The 5,582-nt window shown below is 44.2% G+C and overlaps 1 pseudogene; it reads right to left on the bottom strand.

Annotated features, from left to right (window-relative positions):
- Positions 1 to 202: 202 nt before the first annotated feature.
- Positions 203 to 1,405, bottom strand: LOC104666741 (annotated as a pseudogene).
- Between the last annotated feature and the right edge of the window lie 4,177 nt (positions 1,406 to 5,582).

Raw genomic sequence — 5,582 nt, 5'->3', positions numbered from 1 at the left:
GGTGGGCACATAAGGGCCCAGAAAAAAAGTTTTACAAATGTTTTAGGAGCCTTAACCTTCATGTCATAGCTAATCAGTGAATGAAGTTACCTTTTAATCAAAGAGTCTCATCCCTGTTTTCTTGGTACTAAAAACTTTTACCAATCTGTATCCTAGTGTTGTGCTCTAAACACTAACCTCACCTATTACTCTGTCGCCAGGTGGAGACTTTAAACTTGTAGGATTCCAGCAGGGATTCTCCTGATAAGCGTGCGTACCAGTACAGCTGGGCACACTTGGGAAGAGCAGGCTGGCCTTCAACACCTGGCTTCAGAGGCAGGGTGTGACTCCAGGTGCTTGTGCAGGTGGTTGGCAAAATCCACCTGGGTCTGGAACAGAACCTGGTTGATGATGCTCTTGGGCAGCCACCCCTTGAGGTCGATGCTGAGCAGTCATGAAAGTTTGGTTTTGGAGGGACTTCCAGTCACCAGGTGAAGCACCATGCAAGTGGGACCATGCTACCCCCAATGACACCCTTCTGCTTGGGCATGTTCCTGAAGTCTGTGGCCATGCCAGCCAGCACACAGGTGGAGCCTCGATGATTGGCACAGCGCATGCTCACAAAGTCACGGGGCGCCACCAGGTTTCCTGCTGCCTTTGCAGCCAGCTGGTAGGTAATAAATGCGTCTTTTCTGACCTTCTGCAGGACCTTGATCTCTTTGATATTGGGGTTCCACTCCCCCATTGCCTCCATGCACTCCACCAGCTCTTCATAGAGCCTCTTCATGGGTGACTCCACCACAACTTGCAACTGGAACATCTTGCCCACATCTAGAGCCACTTTACTCATCACTTTGTCCCCACTGTCCTGCTGGCTGTCCTTCTTCCAGCCCTCCTGGTTGCTGAGGGCTAAGGATGCCCAAGGCCTTCTGCATGGCCTCTTCCCCCTGCCGGAGATAGGTCAGTTCCTTGTCACTGTAGAGAGTCTCTCTCTTTCTTTCCTTTTTTTTCTTTCTTTTCTTTTTCCAGGTTCAAGAAATTCTCCTGCCTCAGCCTCCCGAGTAGCTGGGATTACAGGCACGCGCCACCACGCCTGGCTAATTTTTGTATTTTTAGGGGTTTTACCATGTTGGTCAGGCTGCTCTCGAACTCCTAACCTCGTGATCCACCCGCCTCGGCCTCCCAACGTGCTGGTATTACAGGGGTGAGCCACTGCGCCCGGCCAGAGAGTCTCTTCCAGCAGTGAACCAAGCAGAGAACTCCACCGCCGAATCTGGTTAACCCACGTGCTTGGAGTGAGGCCTCCCAGGGCCCTCTGGATCAGCTCCTGGCCGATGCTCCTCACAGCCTGTTGCCTCAGCCCCTTCATGTTGCACATGTGTCTGTAGGAGCTCCTGGGGCACAGTTTGAATGTCACTAGCAGCATTGTTTCCTGGCAGATGTGGCAGTGGTGGGGCCGCCAACGCCAGGGCTGCTGTCTCTTCCCTCAAGGGTGGCTCTTTGTCCTTCCGGAGCCACTCAAGCTTCGCCTCTGAGTCCCGCAGCTGCAGCCTGGACCCAGTGTTCTGTGTATTAAATGTCCCCGACTGAAGGCTGTGCATCATGATCAGGAGATATAAACGCCATCACTCACCGGATTCTTCCCAGCAGTGCTCAGCTCCCCGTGCAGCGCCTGCTGCCATCCATCCAGTGCATACTTTCTCCCTCCAGGGATGCTTGCAGTGCGGCCTCCCCTCGGAGGCTGTCCTCTGTGCCCCTCCTCACTCTACTCTTTAATTAAAATCCAGTATTTTGGCCAGGCTTGGTGGCTCAGGCCCTTCTTATAGACTCATTGAATATTGAAATCGGTAGGACATCCCTTTTTGCTAATTTATTGTCCTCATTTAGTGCTTCTCTCTGGTCTTTCCTGTCTTTTTGGAGTCACCAAAATTTGATAAGAGAAACTTTGACTTCCATTTCTGATCCCATGTGATCTTTCCAGTAAGTCTAATCCTAGGATGTGATTTGTGTATCTGTTACCCTCTCACTCACATGCTCCCTACTAAGATAACCTGAAGCATAACTGAGTTGTCCATTCTATGACTTAGCAAAATATATTGTTTTATTCCTCTAAAGAAATTTCTCGAGGAGTTAATTATAATGTAAAGCCATTTACTCATTCTGGCAATGTGCAAATTCAGAAATATACAGAAAATGTACAACAACCCAAATTAATCTTAATACACACATTATGTTGTTAAAATCAAAGTAGATATGAATTTCTATAATCTTCATATGTATAGCTTAATATCTTTAAGAAGTATTTAGGTAATATTGCAGTTTTAATTTGTGTCTATGTAGTTTGGTCCCTTTTGCTCCATTTTAATTTTTTTCCACTCTTTGTATTACTCCCTTGTTTTCATTTGTTTTGCTAATATTTCCTCTTTATTATTATTTTGATATTTACAGAATAGTTGCAAAATTGTATAGTGAGTTCTTACCATTTACTCATATTTCTCTAAGGTTTACATTGTAGGCAGCTATGAAACACTTATCACAACTTAGAAATTCACATTGGTATGATCCTGTAAATCAAATTGCAGCCTTTATTCTGATTTTATCAGTTTTTCCATTAATATCCTTTTTTTCTGTTTCAGTATTTAATCTATGATACCATATACCATATTGCATTTTTTTCTGGTGTTCTCCAGTTGTGAGTTCTCACTCTTTGTTTATTTATTTACTTTTGTAAGCTTGACACTTTTGAATTATACTGATCAAACATTTTGTTGAATATCCTTCAGTTTCGGTTTTTGCTGTTTTCTCATGATTAACTGGAGTGAATAAATTTTCACAAAACAATACCACGGAAGTAAAATGCACTTCTCATCACATCATGCCTAACCCTCTTTAAATCATTACTTTTCTTCTGTTTCACTCTCACAGCTCTGATTTCTGAGCTTTCTCTTATTACGAGAATATAATCGTTTTCCACCTTAAATGGGTTTGTTTTCTGTGAAAAAGATCTGTACGTGGAATTAAAATATTCTGCTATTTAGCATCATGATGCTTAATTGACCAGCATGCTTTGAGATGATTGATTGATTTATTTTGTTTGTTTTTTGAGACAGAGTCTTGTTCTGTCGCCCAGGATGGAGTGCAGTGGTATGATCTTGGCTCACTGCAACCTCCGCCTCCTTGATTCAATAAATTATCCTGTCTCAGCCTCCTAAGTAGCTGGGATTACAGGCGCCCGCCACCAGGTCCAGCTAATTTTTGTATTTTTAGTTGAGACGGGGTTTCACCATGTTGGTCACGCTGGTCTCGAACCCCTGACCTAGCGATCCACCCACCTCGGCCTCCCAACTTGTTGGGATTACAGGAGTGAGCCCCCTCGCCCGGTCTGAGATGATTTATAATAAACCAGTGATTTCCTACTGTATTTTTGAAGGATGCATGCTAATCACCGATATAATGTATCTAAGATCTAGTTTCTTTGTTCCCCCATGACAGAAAACTACAGATTTTGTATAAAAATCTCAAAAAGAGAATCAAGCTTAATTATGAAGCCAAATGATTGACACATATTGGTAAATTCCCTTCACAGCCTAGACAATTCTTAGTTAATATAAAAGTTTTATAATAAAAACAGACTTAATGCCACATATTTTAATAATTACTTTACAAAAATGTAGTGCTAAATAAGAAATTCTATTATCAAGGGGATAAATTACAAAAGGGCTATGATTCTAGTTTTAAAAGATTCCTCTAAAAATTATTTTTAATATTAAGAAATATTGAAGGTGGTTGAAAGTTAAGAATATTTCTCATTAAGTTAAATTGGATATAATGGGGAACCACTTATTCATTTATTACTTACACCTTTTTTCCTCTCATTTTTTTTAAGCTCTTAAACGTTTTTTTTGTTTTGTTTTTTGAGTTATAGGAAGGACATTCTGAAAAGTATTAGGATTAATAAAGATGGCTGACTAGAAACAGCTGGGATACACCTCTTCCACAAAGAGGAACAAAAATACTGAGTAAATCTTCACACATCCAACAGATCTTTTGAGAGAAAACTCTGAAATTTAATACAGAGGCAACAGAAGACGCTTTGATTGAAGAGGGAGGGAGGGGACTTCCTGCTCAACATCACTGACCCACAGACCTAAATCAAACCCAAGGAAGGGATAAGTAAAGGAACCCCATGGCACCACATTCCTACTCTGGGCCACTGAGATCCTAGCTAAAGGAATTCCCACAACCCCCACAAACCTTTGGACTGTCTGGGGGCTGCTGAAGAACATGCAGAGGCACTGCCTAAACTCACAGGGAACCCAAAAGATTTCAGTGTGTTGGGCAACCGCAGTAAAATGTGAGTCAGTGCCCACTTCTCAAGTTTCTGTATCTTGCCCTAAACAACTATAGCTCATGTTATCTGCTGGACCAGGAGAGAGAGGGGCCTGTGCATACTCAGGTGCCCAAGACAGGCCACAACACCATTGCTCTGGGACTGAAGTGCATCTGAACCACAAACTCCCATGGCTGCTGGTACCTCCAATTACTGCCTATCTGGATTTTCTTGCAGGGGCGCCTCACAGTATAGGATTCATTGCGCCACCTGAGTGGTTTGCTGGGCGGCCTGGAAGCAGTTCACTTCCCCACTACAGATAGTGCTTGACCCCTGAAGGCCAAAGAACAAGTCCAGTGGCCTAGTCCCAGTTCCCTAGTAGTGACTAGTAGCCTGACTAAGGCACACTACCTAGGTGTATAGAGATGAGAATTGTGGTCTGATCTCATGCTGGAGAGGGGCCCCCTGTGTTAGAACACAGAGGAGAACATGACAAATGCTTACATGATGGCGTGAGAGCTGTGTGCTCCTTGTTTCATGAAACCAGACTGCCAAGAGTGAGGCCTGATAGTCTCAGTTTCTTCTACAAGGAGTCTCACCATCTGTAACACCTCGGACAGCTTAGTGATCTGGTTGTGAATGCTCGAGATGAGCTTAACTGCTCAGGTCTGTTGCTCAGGCTGGACATTGAAGGGAGGTCCCAGGGGATCAGGGGAGTAGTAAATGGGGAGCCCCCATGGCCTTTGGCTAGGCTGAAAGCCCCAGACTACCCCCTCTTTCCCTGATTAGGCACTGTGGTAAGAGGATATGCCTCCCCCACTACCTAGAGGGTTGCCCAAGTTACCTGAGAGCTGCCTCTACAACCTCACCAAGGTCGGTACTTGCACCCAACCCAACCCCATCTATTCCTGCCATCTTGGTGGGAGAACACTGTGCAATAATATTGAACCCCATTCCCACCCATTGCCAGCGACACTCTGGTACTTCCCCTCATCAACTAAAGCCACGTAAAATTCTACTGCTATCACCACATATGCTTGTCACTTACAAGTGCCAAATACTAATCAGGAGGTCAAACTGCATGGCCCATTACAACTTCTGCTGACATCACTGTACAATGCTTAGCTGGCTCTTACCCACAAGCACCACCTACTAGCGTATGGTGTGGTATGTACAACCCAATATAATTATTGCTGATGAAAGTATACAGTACTGGGGAACAAAATAAGCCTTTCAAGCCTCCACCTCCCCATATCTGTTGAAGTCAGTGAGC

Source organism: Rhinopithecus roxellana, chromosome 18 (genome assembly GCF_007565055.1).
Source record: "Rhinopithecus roxellana isolate Shanxi Qingling chromosome 18, ASM756505v1, whole genome shotgun sequence".
In the NCBI taxonomy this organism is placed as follows: Eukaryota; Metazoa; Chordata; class Mammalia; order Primates; family Cercopithecidae; genus Rhinopithecus; species Rhinopithecus roxellana.
This window is presented reverse-complemented; position numbering and strand designations above follow the sequence as displayed.